Source organism: Sarcophilus harrisii, chromosome 5 (assembly GCF_902635505.1).
Source record: "Sarcophilus harrisii chromosome 5, mSarHar1.11, whole genome shotgun sequence".
Classification (NCBI taxonomy): domain Eukaryota; kingdom Metazoa; phylum Chordata; class Mammalia; order Dasyuromorphia; family Dasyuridae; genus Sarcophilus; species Sarcophilus harrisii.
Window position 1 is genome coordinate 61,655,954 of NC_045430.1, and position 17,033 is coordinate 61,672,986.

Here is a 17,033-nt window from a genome sequence, read left to right on the forward strand (position 1 = left end):
ATAGAGAATATCCATCATCTGCAGGAAGAGAGAGATGAGCAGAGTAGCAGAAAGTAAAAGATCAAAGGAGGGAAACAGCTATTAGAAGGGAATGGGAAAAAATGCAGCTTGGAACAATGGAAAGAGCATTGACTTTGGAATCAAAGACATGGTTCAAATATTGCTTCTTCACTACCTGTGTGCCCTTAGGAAAGTCACAACCTTTGAGTTTGTTTCCTCATGTGAAAAGGATGAGGTTGGCTCCAAGGTTCTTTCAAGTTCTAAATCTATGGAAAGCATCAGAGTTAAGTTGCAAGATGAGTAGCTGCTTCTAAAGAGTTAGCAGCTTGACAGCAGACAGGAGAATTGCAAAAGAACAGCAGGTGGGATTGCTTATTGGAGCAGGAAGAAGTGATAAGCAGAGTAGTCCTGCAGGAGGAAAGCACAGAAAAATTGTGGAGTAAAATACTGATTCAGGGAACAAATCCTAATGGAAGCCCCATTGATGGTTGCAATTAGGGGAGAGCTGATTACTGGGTAGCGTTTCTTCTTTTTTTATTATAAAAGTTATTCTAACTGGAAACTGAATGGATGCCCATCAATTGGAGAATGGCTGAATGTTGGAATCCTAGTGTCAATTCAACTTGAAACAAGGTGAAAACTCAAGGGAGATGTCAGAATCCTAATGTTAACTCAACGGAATTGATACAATGCTTATTGGTTCACACCTTAGAGCAAATCCTTACAAGGTGATAAATTGCTAATACTGATAATAATGCTTGTGTTCACACCTTTAGAGAGCTCTTATAAGCAAGAAGTATTTAAGTACTCATTGAGTTCACACGTTTGGGAGATTTCAGGGTTTAGTATGAGATATCTGAATTCATACTTCCCTTGAAGTTATTGGGGCTAGAGAGCACTCTGGGAGATAACCCATAATCCCATTCTCTCAGAGGAGGAGTTAACCTTTGGGAGATCATATATATAGAGGAAGCTCTTAGAGCTTCAAGAGAGTTACTTTGGAACATTGACTGGGGTCGGAGAGGAGCACTCTGGGAGGAAGGCCACGAGCCCTCTCTCTGAGGCAAGAGAGATTCATTTTCATCTTCCACCTTGGTGCTGGCTGGAGGCTGAAGAAAGCAGAGGTGGGAGCAAAGGACAAAGCTGCAAGAGCTCTTAGAACCAAGCAGAGAGATAGGCCTCAACTAATCGGGCTATTTTGGAAGGAGAAAATAAACGTTTGCATTTTTACCAGCTGGCTGCATTTTGGGTGATTATTTACTTTCAACTGAAACTAAGGCTGCCTCCAGAAAACCTCCCCAAGAAACCTTCTCCCAGAGAGAATCATTACTATTATGTTAAAGAAGAAAAAACACCACAGCTGAATAAATTATGGTATATGAATGTTATAGAATATTATTGTTCTGTAAGAAACGACCAGCAGGATGATTTCAGAGAGGTCTGGAGAGATTTATATGAACTGATGCTGAGTGAAATGAGCAGGACCAGGATATCATTATATGTGGCAACAACAAGACTACATGATGATTAATTCTGATGGACATGGCTCTCTTCAACAATGAGATGATTCAAATCAATTCCAATTGTTCAACAAAGAGAGCCATCTACACCCTAAGAGAGGACCATGGGAGCTGACTGTGGACCACAATATAGCATTCTCACTTTTTCTGTTGTTTGCTTGCATTTTGTTTTCTTTCCCATTTTCTTTTTCCTTCTTGATCTGATTTTTCTTGTGCATCAAGATAACTGTAAAAATAGATATATTGGATTTAACATATATTTTAACATATTTAACATGGACTACCTGCCATCTAAGAGAGGGGGTGGGGGAAGGAAGGGATAATTTGGAACAGAAGGCTTTGCAAGGGTCAATGTTGAAAAAATTATCTATGCATATGTTTTGTAAATAAAAAGCTTTAATAGAAAAAAGGTTATTCTAAAGTTAAACCCCATAAAACCCCCAGCATTCTGTACACCCAGCAGATGGTGCTAGCATCATTATTGGAATCCCTTTTCCCCCTCATCTCTTAGATTAACATTACTTTTGTGACTGCTTTAAAATATATTTTGCTTTTTGGATATTGAAAGAATAAGAAAATGACTCAGATCAAAAATTAAGAAAAAGCAACAACCACCATGTAATATAAAAACAGACAAGCAAAATATCCACAGTGGCCATGTCCAAAAATGTGTGTCTGTTGATAAAATTTGTGTTTATCATTTCTGTCAGAAAGAGATGCTTCATCAGTAGTCCTTTAGAAGCATGGTCAAGTTTTGAACTGAATAGCATTCCTTAGTTTTTTAAAGTTTTTCTTAACAATATTGCTTTCTTTGTACAAATCATTGTCCTGGTTTTCTTCTATTTCACTCTACCTCATTCTGAGTTTTATGAAATCATCTGTCATTTTTTTTTACATAGCAATAACATTCTATTATATCCACATACTACAACTTATTTAGTCATTCTTCAGTTAAGAGGAACTCGAAGGAATCTCCTTAGATTCTAGTTCTTTTCTTCCTCCTTAAGATCAAGAAGTTTACTTTGTAGTTATTCTGTCCCTGGTATTATCTTCCTTCTTATTCCCTCTTCTCTAATTTTGTCTGCTTCCCTGTGGAGACTAATGTGTTTCTACAAAAAAATTGCCTCTATGTTTCCAACTTTCCTTTCAGATATTAGTGAAGTTTATCTGATGTACATTCTACTTGCCCATTCTTCCATGTATATATACTCTTATTACCCTAGTTATAATAGCAACTCTTATCCTTTTCTTTCATTCTATGTGAGTATATTTCTTTTACATTTCCTTTTCTTTCTTCCTCCTTTTCAAAACAGAACCATTTCAACCCCTAAGACTTTTATTTAGATTCAGAGCACAGGATCTTCAGGGTTTGCTCTGGTATTTCAGGAAAGGTTGTTAGGGGCAAGGGAGTGCTGGTAATTGTTTAAGAACCAGCTCTCTAGAATAAAAGGACACAGGACACACTTCTAAATTTATCTGAATTATTAACATTTTCTCTCTTACTTAAGGTCAAGACTATTTACAATATGAATCTTAAGTAAACTGATTTCTGAGATGAAAATACTCACAGTGAAAATTTAATAATCGGCTCTTGAAGGTGGATTCCATTTTGCTTCAGCAAATCCCTGCTTAAGGCCCAAAACCATTGGGCCTGGACTGTTTTTATCCACATGCCAGCTATGGTCAGGAGTGACAGGTCCCCTGTACTTTCATGATCCCCATCCTGGGACTTTTTCAGGTGCTCTTGTTGCTCCAGGACAGTTATTTAAGCTTATGCATGTAGCTGGCTGTACCTGGTTGTCTCTTGTCCTCCTGGGAAGTTATGTTGGGATGATGTTAGCTTTACTGGTGGGAATATCCCTATTCCTATGGCTCTTGGGCTTCTGGCTTATTTGTTGTGTAGTTCTGAGGAAGAAGAAGTCACTCTAGTTTCTTATTGGATCATCATGTAATTTAATGCAAACTCAAGAGTTTTGCTGTAACGGAATATGGGAGCTGCCTGGTCTGTCTTTGTAATCCTGTCTGGAAGTCGGTAGTGTTAATTTCTATTGGCTCAGGTTTGAGTCCTATCTATTTCCATTAACTTGCAAATAAAGCTGCTCATGTTTTGAGCTTTGTGACTCTATATAATTGTAAAGGAAACAGAGACTGCCTTTGAGGAATCCTAGATACTAATGCTTCCAGATCAGTTGGATAGGAACCACACATTAGAGTAATAAGGGATCCCTTAGTGTCAAGAGGGAGCTGGTATCAAAAGTTTTACAGACACACCCCTTCATTTTATACATACATTTTACATGACACCTTTGTTCATTTGCTTCAGATACTATCACAAACTTCTAAAATTAATAAATATTGTTGTTCAGTCATGTCTGACCCTTTGGGACCTTATTTGGAGTTTTCTTAACAAAGATATTGGAGTGATTTGCCATTTCCTTCTAGAGTGGATCCCTTCTGTTAGAGATTAGGTGACTTGTCCAGGATCATACAGCCAAGAAGTATGTAACTGGATTTGAATCTAGGTCTGTCCTGACCCCAGATCCAAGTGCTCCTACCCTCAGGACTGACTACTGGTCCCCTCCCAATAACAACAGTAGCTCACACTATCTCCACCTGCCTCAGATATTATCACAAAGTCGGCATGTAAATCAATGGCTGTGGTCATATAGTGAGTAATGACTTATTACAAGCCGTAAAGCTAAGATCAGGTTAGACAATAGTCACCGGAATAATGGTAAACTCCAAGGTAGAATCATCATAGAAACCATCAAAAGACATCAGTCATGAAGAGTTTCTGTGATTGTTCTTGGTCCTCTTCCGACTTAATAGGGATTTTTGTACGTTTTATTTTTTCTCACAACTGTAGGTGAAGAATGGGGGAAAGGAGTGTGTGTAGGGGGTGGATGAAGGTGGGAGAAGGAGAGAGAGAGAGAGAGAGAGAGAGAGAGAGAGAGAGAGAGAGAGAAGAGGGAGGGAGGGAGGGAGGGAGAGAGAGAGTGTGTGTGTGTGTATGTGTGTGTGTGTGTGTATACGTGAGTGTACACGCGCCGGTGAGCACGCGTACGCGCACGCGCGGCGAGTTGCCCGGGAGCGAGGGCAGTCGCGTGCGCGCGTGCTCACTCCCGGGGAGGAGGGCAATCGTTTGTCGGGCGCGCGCCTTCTCTAAGTTGCCCCGCCCCCCTCCTCGCCCTGGAAGGATCCCGGGAGAGGCGGGAGGAGCCGGGCGCCGCCGGTGCGCGCGCGCGGGGCTGCCAAGAGCTCCGACGAGACCTCCGAGCTCCGCGTTGGCCGAAGGGGAAGCGGAGGGGAGGGGGAAAAGGGACAAGGAAGGCTGGGGGAGGAGGGACTCCCTGTGCCTCACCACCCGGCGGACTGGGCGGGTCGCGGTGACGTAGGCAGGCGCCTGGGCTGTGCACTGGTTGTGGCGGCGGCGGCGGCGGCGACAGCGACAGCAGCCTTGGAAGTGGTGGCGGAGGCGAAGCAGAGGCAGCAGGAGTCCGAGCAGCAGTAGCGGCTGCAGCCGCCGGAGTAGCAGCAGCAGCAGCAGCGGCCGGAGCCGGAGGCACCGGGGGCGCCCTCTCGGCTCGGCCGACGTCCAAGCGTCTAGTCCCCGCGAAGCTCGCTGCCTCTGGCGTCTCGGCCCGGACGGAGCCTGCGGCCGGGCGAAGCGCCCCCCGGGAGGGAGGTGGGGCTGGAAGGTGAGGCGCCCGGGACCACCTCCTCTGCTCCCCTCCCCCTCTCCTCGGCGGCCGCCGCCCCTCCCCCGCCGGGCGGCCCCACCCTATCGGCCGCTAGACCGGGCGCAGACGAGGCGGCAGGTTTGGGGGATACCCGGGGAGGATGCGGGGATCGGGGAGCGTGGGGCGCACCTCGACGGGGCTCCGACTCCGGGGAGCGGGGAGGCGTGAGAGTGGGGGTGGGGCCCCCCACGAGGTTCGGGAGGCTTAGAGGGGACCGATGTGAATGAAACTGCCGCGGAAGCGGAGGATTCCTTACTATGCCTTTGAAGCCAGACCCCCCCCCCCCCCCCCTCCTCCCCCGGCGTATTAAAACCTGCCGCCGTTCTTGAGGGAAGGCGCGGCGATGAATGGATCTGAAGTGAAAGACCCGGAGGGGAGATCCCGCGTGGGGACTCGGCCGGGTCTGATCCCACCTGCCTTCCCGACGTGACCACTGCCTCCTCGCCTACTCCCTGACGCCAAGCCCGCTCTGCGCGGCTATCTGGGCTGTACCGTAGGAGGTCTCCTGGCCTTCCCAGACTGGGGCGGTGAGAGCAGGGAGGCCTTGGAAGCAGAGATTCTGAATCACTTGTATAGGCGTTTCTGGATGACAATTCACTGAGGTTGTCGGAGACACTTGGGAATAGATATTTGAAATACAACTGTATGGTTTTTAATGATTGACGTCTTGTGTTTGACAGTTTCCTAAAATTGAAGTTTTTCATTTGCAGATATTTCACTAAATATCGACTTAAACAAAATAAAGTGTTTCTTCAAATAGGCCCTTCAACTTCCGAGAAATTTTTGATGTTCTGATATTCACTGTGCTAGGTAATGAGCACTGCTTTCCAGTTAAATTTATAATTCCATTTTCCAGGAAAATGTAAAAATCCCATCAGAGGGAGAGGTTGCCCAAGACGATACCCACATTTTTGTTTTAAACTTTGCTGCCTTAGATTTGCTATTTAAAGTTCACAATGAATTGACCTTACCTATCCACCTGTTAGTGGATGGAAGACAGTTCCAAAAAGAGATGTAGAGAATGATTTTCTCTAGACTGATCTAACTTTGGAGAATAAGAGACTGGTATCAAATTAATCAAAATAATTAAGAGAAGTACTTTCAGAAAGCACCTTCCAGTTTCAGTAAAATAGGTATGATTAGTTGTCTTTTCTCGTCAGCACTTCATTGAGCAAGCTGTTCCATATCTTATAAATAAGAGTTGCTTATATCATAAATTGATTGTAAGTAAGGATGTTACAAGTATTAGTTAAGAAATAGTGTGGTTCCAATTGTAACTAGAAAGTAAATGTTTAACCATTTTTAATGATATCAAATATAAAGTGGAATTATACAGTGACTTGTTTTTATTTTTGAGATAGGAAAATTAAAATTTAGTCTAATTAAAATTTATGTCTAGTTTAGAGTTTTGAAAATTTTAAAATACTATTCAAACACAAACGAAATATGAAATAAGTTAAATGAAATTTTCTGAAGTTGTGCAATGGTATTTGCAAGGCTGTGAGTAGGATATCTTTATTTTCAGTTCAAAAACGTTAAATACTTGCAATGCCCTAAGTTCTTGGGATACAAAGAAAAAAATAAGATTACTTGCTCTTGAGAAACTTGACATTTAGATTCATTTAAGTATGAGATAAGCAGAAGATGAAGGCCACTTTTTTTCTGTTGAATATCTTATAACTGAAGGAAATTGTATATCTTGCTTTTCCAACAGTGATACTTGCCTCTTGGCATGACTTTCTTATGTAAGATATTAAGGTGTTTTTTTCTGTTGCTTAGTGGAATCACAGATAAGATGTAAATCTTTCCATTCATTTTTAAAACTCCTGATGAGAGAGAATATGTAATGAATTGGAAAGCTAGCCAGGAAGACCTGAACTCAAGTCCTGCCTCAACATAATCTTGGGCAATTCACTTAGGCAGGTTTCTTTAAGACTAAAAGTTGCAGAGATGCACCTGCCTTGGTAGAGGGAGTTTCTAGATCCTAGAGTTCTCTAAATCATTGAAATCATAGTTCCACTCCCTTTCACTATTTCCAGGGTGTCACAAATAGATGCATTGCTTTTACCCTCCACCTTTTTCTCATGGCTTCCTTCAACTTCCAGCTAAAATCCCACCTTCTAAAGCAAGTTTTTCATGTTTTCTCTTAATGCTAGAACTTTCCCTTTGGTTATCATTTCCAATTTATCCTGTATATAACTTTTTTGTACATAGTCATTTGCATTTTACCTCTCCCATTGGATTATCAGTTCAGAAGAACAGAGACCATCTCTTTTCTTTCTCTGTATTCCTAGAGTTTAGCCGTGTGCTTGAAATACATAGTAAGAGCTTAATATGTGTTTTATTGGCTGACCCCATTAACCTTGTACACCGAAAATAAAATGAAAAAGTCTCATAACAACTGCTGAGTTTTTCCAAACCATACTCATGTTTTGTAGACAGTTCTCTTAAGATGATAAGATGCAGAAGTTGCTGATCTTTGAAAGAGGGAGTTTCTTCACCTGGAATTCCCTATATAGTTGCAGTTTTGAACAAATTCTTATATAAATGATTCTACTTTTTGGTGTACCATTTGAAGCTGTTAAAAGTATTTGTGTGTATTCTATGTCTATAAATGGGGGGGGGCACTATGTTATGGTGATAAGGTCTTCAGTTTAATAATTAATAAAGAGTATACACCAAAGTACTCAAAAGGTATCTGTCATCTTACTGATTTGGAAATTCCTTTCAATGAAGCAGATCATATTTTAGACTTCACAGTGTCCCTAAAATGTGAGAGTAAGGACTGAAATTTTTTTACACTTTGTTTAGATACTTTGTAAATTGGCACCTCAATGCTATTATAATTGTATTCATCCCTTGATACATCTCTCTATATACTTGTTGCAATCCAGTTGCCTTCCTTTTTATTTGTTCTCCTTTCTGCCATTTTTACCTTCTCTGTAAGTGCCTCAAGGGACTGTGTGCAGAGTCCAGGTTTGGTGGTTCTTTGGTGACAAAAAAAGTTTATAATATTTTTGCAAATCTCTTCCGTTTTTCTTTGTTCTTTTTTTTTTTTTTTTTTTTTAATCTTAGAGTGCGGATGGAATGGCTTTCCCAAGTTGTATATTTTGCTAAAGTTTCTTTTCACAGGTTTTTATCCTCCATTACTTCTCTCTGCTTTATGAGATGGTGCTGCTCATAATTGTTCATCATCCTTTTTTGTAAGATTTTTATAGTTGAGTTTTTAGTTGCCATTTCTATTTGGCAAGAAAATCAACTATTTGCTGACTAAGAGTCTTTTGGCCTCTTGATTTAGCTACTAATTAATATTGAATGAAATCATAATCTATGTTAATAGAATTTCAGTTCTTTGTTTTCCATTTTTGATTTTTAATAGTTTGTTTAATTCAGAATTAAAACTTCTTAATTTGTGTGCTAAAATCTTTCTTATTTTTTCTTGTTATAAATTTTATGCTTTGTTTTTAAAAGTTGATGGTTCAATGGTACACAGACATCTGACTCTTGGATAACTCCCCATATCCATAATAAGTCTTTTTCTGTCAGTTAAAATTTGGTGATTTTCATTCCTCGTTACCTTGTTTGGTGCTCATGTCCAGTACTTACCATTTCTGTTTTTGAAGAAAGTATTTAGGATATATAGGCTTGAGACTTCTCACAAATATAATCAATCTTTAAGTTTCTGGGCACTCTTATGTTTTTTTCCATAGCTTTCCATTTCTTTCTCTCTGTCCTCACCTTTGCAATGGAGTTGCTAAGGAATGGAGTATATTTTGATTTGTTTTTTAAGTTCTTCACAGGATTTCTTTTTCATTTTTTCATTCTCAGATATTAGCACATAAGGTACAATTATTTACATGAAGGCCAATTGTCCAATGAAATAAGATTTCTTGTTGCTTTTGAACTTCTGATAAATTCCACTCTGCTAACTCCTTTCTTTGCTTCTCTGAGGAATACTTGTAATCCAGTCTTTCATTTAACTATAACTGCTTTTTTTGTAGATTCATTTATAACAATAGTATAAAGATTGATGTGATTTTGTTCCTCCAGAATATGTTTACTTCTTAGTAAGTGGACAAAAATCTTATATTTAGAGTACCAACAATCAAATGAAAGTTTGTTGATGGTCTGCAATTTGTATGTTTCTTAGTACCCTCTGTTCCTCTTCCTTGTCACTTTGTTACTTTCACTGGAGATATAAGGAGGTTGTAGGACCGAAAATAATTTTTATTTCTCTGTTTTTTGTATATTGCATGGTGAAAAAAAGCTTCGTTACCAGGTGGTTTACTAATCTACTGGTGATTATCCATGATTAGCTAGACTGGTCCTTGAAAAGAGATTCAATGTGTTTCTGGGGCCAAATTGATACTTTTCCAGTCTGATAGAATCTGCCAGAGTTTATATTTACTAATATAACCTTGAAGAAACCAGAGACACCTCCATATCACAGTGGCATCAGAATAGCCCTTTCATGTTTATATAACTGTATTACCCTGTTTCTCTAAAATATGCACATTAATTTCCCTCCCTCCCTCCCTCCCTCCTTTCCTCCCTCTCTTCTTCCTCCCTCCCTCCCTTCCTTCTCCCTCCCTTCCTCCCTTTCTCTCTCCCTCTCTCCCTCCTTTTTTCTCTCCCTCTCTTTCTCTTTTCTTCCTTTTCTCTTTTCCTTCCTCTCTGCCTTCCTATTACTTTTATCTACCCATTCATATATCAGTCTTTTGTTTATCTCCATAAACAGTTTCCCAAAAGTTTTAATTCAGTTTTAAGCTTTAATAAACTTCAGAAGTATAAATGCTGTGAACTTGCAAAAGAACATAATTTGAAAGTTTAATTATTAAAATATTTGACATTTAGTTTTATGAATTTTGAATGTTTTAAGTTTTAATATTTTAATTTTTTGTTTCAGCCATTCTTAAAGCCGAGATCTTAATCATTTTAGTGACAGTGAAGGTTTTTGCAAAATTTGAAAATTGACTGAAGTGTATAGAACAAGACTGTTTTTGTTATTCACTTATTTCAATCATATATGAGTCTTTGTGACACCATTTGTTCTTTGGGGTTTTTGGGCAAAGATACTCAAGTGGTTTGCCATTTCCTTGTCCAGCTTGTTTTACCTATGAGGGAATCGAGGTAATCAAGGTTAAGTGATTTGCATAGGGTCACACCAGTTAGTAAGTTTCTTATGCCAGATTTGAACCCAGAAAGATGTCTTCTTCACTCTAGACCTGTCCTGCCATTCTGTCCATTGTGCCATCTTGTTTTCTTAGCACAAAACTATAGTTATGTTTAATTTTAATAAGAAATAACATTAAAAATTATAATTTATATAATTTATTATTGTTCTATAAATGTGCTACAGCATTTGATAATATAATGTCAGAATAACTTATTGTATTCTTTGGGGAAAAGAAATTGCTGTTTAAAGATAATTGCTGGGGGTAGGCAATGAGAAATTTTCAGTTTTGTAGATTCTTAGTTTGATTTCCTCCCCAAAGTTAGTAAATATATTGTAATGATTTATTTTTCTTCTTGTAAAAAAGAAGTTTTCAAGTTTATTACTTGGGTTGTAATTTAAGCTTTTAACCAATTTTTAAAAGTATAGTTTTAAAAAATATTTTATCTCAATCACTTTTTCAAATTTACCCATCTTTTAAACTCTTTCACCGTTTAACATTCAGGTGTCTTCTGCTATTATCTCAACCTCTGCTGTATCTCACAAGAAGAATTGATCCATTTCCTTACCAAAGCAGACCCCTGTTTTTGAATAAATTATTCCATTCTTCCTTATCTTCTTCAGGAGATTGTTCTCTCCTCTTCATCATCCTTATTCTCTACTTATTTTCAGGTTCTCTTTGTATTTGACTGCTTCCCTACTTCCTATATTCACGTCTCCTCAGTCCTCAAATTCACTCTGTCTTCCCCTTCACTCCATTCGTCCTGTCTGTCCCATATCTCTCTTCCTTTTGGGAGACTAAACTCCTTGAGAAGGATATCTCAAGGATAGGTGCCTCTACCTCATTTCTTCTTATTCTCTCTGTAACTCTTTCTCATAGCTCTACTTTTTCTCTTCTCACTTTCTTCTTATCCCTGTTCTAATTGGCTTCCAACCTTATCATTCAATCTAAACTTCTCTTTTCAAAGTTACCAGTGATCTCTTAATTGCCAATTCCAGTGGCCTTTTCTTAATTTTCATTCTTCTCTTCTCTGTAACCTTTGACACTCTTGCTCACCCTCTTATTTGTGATTCCCTCATCTCTTTTAGGTTCTCTTTTCTATTCTAGATCTCCTCCCACCTGTTTGATTATTCCTTCTCTTCTTAGCAGTATCTTTATACTGTTAACTTCTGGTCAGAGTAGGTGGTCCCCAAAGACTTTGTCCTGGGGCCTTTTCTCTCTCCACTGTTTCACTTTATGAAAGTGAAATCATCAGCTCCTATACTTTCAATTATCATCTCTATACAAATGATTCTTTGATCTATTTATCTAGCTCTAACCTTACCTCCATCTCCCACTGCTTATATGGTGGTAGTGAGGCAGTTGGGATTAAGTGACTTGCCCAGGATCACACAGCTATTAAGTGTTAAGTGAGGTCAAATTTGAATTCAGGTCCTCCTGATTCCAGGACCCACTATCCACTGAGCCACCTAGCTGCTCTTACCTGCCTAAATTGTAAACCCAACATATCTTAGTATTTTTCTCCCCAAATCTCCTCTTCTGAACTTTTCTTGTTACTGTTTCTACTGCCATCTTTCTAGTAACACAGGTTCACAAGTTAGGTGTCATCCTCAACTTCTTACTTTCTCCTCCATATCCAATTTTTTTGTCAAGTCTTACTGTTTTTACCCTTCATAATATTTCTCCATATATTCTACCTTTTCTCTGCTGACACTGCTATTATTTTGGCACAAACTTTTATCATCTCATACCTGGACTATTACAGTAACCTTTTGGTTAATCTTCCTGCCTTAAGTTCTTCCCACCCCAGTCAATTCTCTATTGTGCTGTCAGGTTCTTTGTTCTAAATCTCAGTTCTAACTATATCACTTCCCTAAACTTTTATCACCTCTGGAATAAAATATAAAATCTTCTATTAGACATTTAAAGCCATTCATAAGTTGCTCTTTTCCTACCTTTCCAGTCTTATGCTTTGCACACTACTATGTACTCTCCAAACCAAAAACTCCAGTGTCCTTGCTGTTCATTGCACAAGACATTCAGTTTCTTGATTTTAATCATTTTCACTAGTTGATCCCTATACTTAGATTTTTCCCCCCTTATCTATCCTTCCTGGCTTCTCTGGCTTTCTGTTGCAGTGGCTTCCTAATTGGTCTCTTCCCTTTCCCATCCATCCTCCACATAACTAACAAATTGATTTTCCAAATGCACATTTCTGACCACATCACTTCCCTAAATTGTAGGGATTCCTATTCCCTCTGACTAGATGTAATTTTTATCTCATTCTTTCAAAATTTATGATTTCAACAATTTTTATGGCACACAAAATTATTAGTGCCCTAGAATTAGTGCATATTATTTATAAATAAGTAATATATTTAGGTTGTACTGCAATTTTTAAAATTGATGTTTGCATCAAAAAAGTTTGGAGACTTTCTGGTAATTTAGAGAAAGATTCTGCCACTCTTTCTTCCTATTGCTGGTATTTATTACTACTTTTTAACAGAATCTTAGCATAGTGAAAGGAAAAATGAGGGGAGAGCAGAAAAGAAACTCCTTGCCACTACTCTATAATCTTCTCATTTCTTATCTCTTCAGCTTTTTATCCCTATTGCTCTGAATAGTCCTTATCACTAGTAAGTGCTTCACAAATGCTTTTTCATTTATTCATTAATTCCTATATCCTGGCCTTATAATTCCTACTCATCTCAGAGTCTTCCAACTCTTTTTTTCATTGTAGCCAGTCCACATGATGGGACAGATTAGACTTTTATAGTATAGATTGAGTTGTCATAAGTTGATACTACCATTGACAAAAGTACTTTTTTCTTTTTAAAATCTATGTTAGAAGAAAGTAGAGTAATAAAGAAGCAATAGGACAGCTATTTAGGAAGTATTTTAATGTACAATAAGGCAGCTAGGTGATGGAGAGGATAGAGCACTTACCCAAAGTCAGGAACACCTGAGTTCAGATGTGACTTCAGATACTCAGGTAGTAGTGACAGACCTCTGTCAAGTCACTCCCAATACCTTAGCTTCCTCAGCTGTAAAATGGGGGTAAGAATAGTTTCCTAGACTTGGAGTGATGATTAAATGCAACATTTGTAAAGGATTTAATACAATGCCTGGCACATAATAGGCATTTAATAAATGCTTGTTTTCTTTTTTCCAATGAGCTGGGCATATGAGGACTCATCTCTAATTTTGTTTTTGTTCTCTATGTCTAAAGAAAGGTCCTTTGGAATGTAAAGAATTGTAAAATAACAGCTGACATGATAGTTTACCTAATTGTCTCATTTGTACTTCACAATAACTTGTGATATTGGCTGTAAAATGTTATCCTTTTTTATGTAGATGAGGAAGTTGAGATGTTGGTTTGTGCCCACTTTGACACTAAGGGCAGACCTGGAATTTTTCAGATTTTTCTGATTTACACAGAATCACAAAATTTTATTGGAAGGACTTTAGGGGAAATTAGTATAATCCATACCAGGAAAAGAATCACCATGACAACACACTTGAAAAATGGTAAGCTAGGTTTTGTGTGAAGATCTCTAATGAAGGGGAATGCTTTACCTCCCAAGACAGACCACTCTACTTTGAGACAGCTTTAATTGTTCAGAAGATTTTCTGATATCAGATCTAAATTTGCCTTTCTGTACCTTGTTTTGTCCCATGGAAATAAGTAGACTAGTCCTTCTTCCACAAGATAGCCATTCAAGAACTTGAAGATAACTATTATGTTCTCCTTGAATATTCTTTGCTCTAGGCTAAAAATCCTTACTTCTTTCAACTGGCCTGAATATGGCAAGGATATTAGGGTTTGGTTTCCCCTCCAAATTACTTTTTCTTAATTTAGGTGTTTGAACTCCAGATATAGTCTCATCAAAGGACAATATACTTGAACTATCACTTTCTTGTTGCAGTGTACAGTCTGTCTTGGTGAAGCCTAATGTTTCACATTAGCTTTCTTGATTTATCATATGCTGTTGATTCTTATGGTTCTAGAAATATATAATTAGAAATTATATAACTAGAAATTATAATTATTTATTCCTTCTGTTCTTTCCCTGTGCGTTAAAATAATGCTTCAAGTTTCTTTTTCTTTTTTGCTATCTTATTGCCAAGTCTCTTCCTTTCTACAAATGGATAACACTCTTCCCACAATTTAGAGGGAAAAAAAAAGGAAAAACGAAGCTCTGGTAACATATACATAGCCAAGCAAAACAAAATTCTATATTGATTGTGTCTGAAAAACATATATCTTATAGTGCGTCTTGAGTCTGTCATCTGTCTGTTGGTAGATAGCGCATCATGTTTCATCATCAGTTCTGTGGAATTGTGGTTGGTTGTTGCATTGATTAGATTATTTAAGTTTTTAAAAGTTGTTTTTATTTCTAATGTTACTGTTATTGCATGAATTATTCTTTTGGTTCTGTTCATTTTCAGTCTATCAGTTCCTAAAAGTCTGCCCAGATTTCTCTGAAACTATTCATTTTTTTTCTTAGGGTGCAACATATTCCTTTACCTTCATATGTCATAATTTGGTCAACCATTTCCTCAACTGGTCACCTCCTTAGTTTTTAGTTCTTTTCCTCCACCAAAATAGCTCCTCTTATTATTTTTGTATGTAATATTATGTATGTATGGGTTCTCTTCTGCTTTCTTTGAGTTTGGGGGGTATAGTAAATAATATTACAAGGGTCATAGTTTAATGACATTTTGGGAATGATTGCACATTGTATTTTAGAGCAGCTGGGTCAGTGCAGGGTTTTTAACAACAGGACAGTAATGTGTAACTCCAAAAATTGTTTTTTTGTTTTTTTTAAGTCATCTTTGCCAGTCTGATGAGAATTTGGTGAAACATAAGATTTGTTTCAATTTGCATTTTTCTAATTGTTAGTAATTTAAATTTTTCCTTAAAATATGGTTATTGTGATATATATTGATTTTTCTTATTTTGAAAACTGCTTGTTCCTATTCTTTGGTCATTTATCCATTAGATATGGCTATTGTTCTTAATATGTTTGGATAAGTCCTTATATGTTAATGGAAATGAAACCTTTCTCAGAGAAACTTATTACAAAGATTCCCCCCCCCCCATTTATTTCTCTTTTTAATTTTAGCTGCATTTGTTTTGATTGTACAGGAAAAATTTGACTTTGTGTAATAAAAATTGTTCATTTTATCTCTGTGATCCTTTCTAGTTATTGTTTTAGTTTTAATGGAATTTCTCATTTTATGCTGAAGTTTCTTGGTAATAGAAATGTTTATGTTTTCATGACTTTATTTTATATTCTATAATTTTGTCATTAATTGATTCATTTAATTTTTTTGGTTCTTAGGATAGACCATTATATCATCTGCCAAAAAATCAGTTATTTCCCCTTGGCCTATTTTTAACAATTTGATTTTTCTTTCTCTTCTTTTTTATAGAGCATGCATTTTTAGTATTATATTAAATAGTAATAGTGATTCTGGTCTTATTGTTTTATCCTTGTTGAACACAGATGACAAAGACACTTTTCATTGTTTCATTTTTTTTAAAATAAGGTGACAATTCTATATTATAGTTTCAAAACTGTTCTGCTTATCTCTGCTTCCTTCTGAAACTTTTTCCCCCTTCTGTTTATTTAAAATATGTTTCAGTAGACTTTTTAAAAAATGTCAGACTTAAGTCTTTCAAATTTCATTTTCTTTACTCTGTGGATTGTTCTCTGATTCTGCTCATTTCACTCTACTTCTGTTGATATTACACAGAATTATTTGAAATTATCTTCTAAAAAAATTTCTTACAGCACATTAATATTCAAATACTAGTACATTCACATAGCAGAGTACCCCCATTCAGCAACTGATGAGGGACTTTTAGGTAGTTCTAAGTTTGATTCTATTTCTTCACCAGGTAGGGGTGTGTGTGTGTGTGTGTGTGTGTGTGTGTGTGTGTGTGTGTGTGTTCCTTCTTCGTTTCAGATAAAAATAAGGTTCCTTGAAGGCCTGCTTTGTTCAAGCCTTTTTCCATGTTTTTGTATAGTTTTCTTCCATATCACAATATTGAGAAATAGCAAATTTCATCCTGCTCTGTACACTAGTATATTCCTTTTACCCTACCTTCCCTTTCTCCTTTTCAAATCCCAAGAACAGAATTAATCCATTCCCAGGACTTCTGTTTTTCTTATTTAATTGCCTCTACCATTTGAAGATAAGTTCTTAAAGAATACTTGTTTTTCTGTTCTTATAATATTAGTAATACATCATCATATAGATCTTGCCAATTGTCCAAATGAATTTACTTTTTTGTTTTCTCTGTACTATTGTGCTCATATTTCAGAATTCCTACTCCTGTCTCATCTTTTCATCAGAAAAGCTAGAAAATTCTTTTTCATTAAAGTCCATTTTCCCACATGGGATGATATTTTTGCATGTAAACATTTTTTTTTTTTGTTTTTTTAGATAAATAGATAAATTGCTTATTAATTGCCTACAAAGTGCCTGGGCATTATGAAGTTAAATATATTCAAAAAGGCAATTCCTATACTTGAGGATTTTACCTTCTAAATGGTGGAAACACATAAAAATGGAAATAAACCTATAAAAAG

At 37.4% G+C, this 17,033-nt stretch overlaps 1 protein-coding gene across 12 annotated transcripts in view; it reads left to right on the forward strand.

The window, feature by feature from the left end:
• The first annotated feature begins 5,137 nt into the window (after positions 1–5,137).
• Positions 5,138–17,033, forward strand: part of ERC1 (ELKS/RAB6-interacting/CAST family member 1) — a 339,530-nt gene continuing 327,634 nt past the window's right edge. For all 12 annotated transcript variants that reach the window (XM_031939566.1, XM_031939573.1, XM_031939569.1 and 9 more), the window contains exon 1: positions 5,138–5,218. The gene's annotated coding sequence lies outside the window, so the exon portion shown is untranslated. The remainder of the gene's footprint in view (positions 5,219–17,033) is intronic.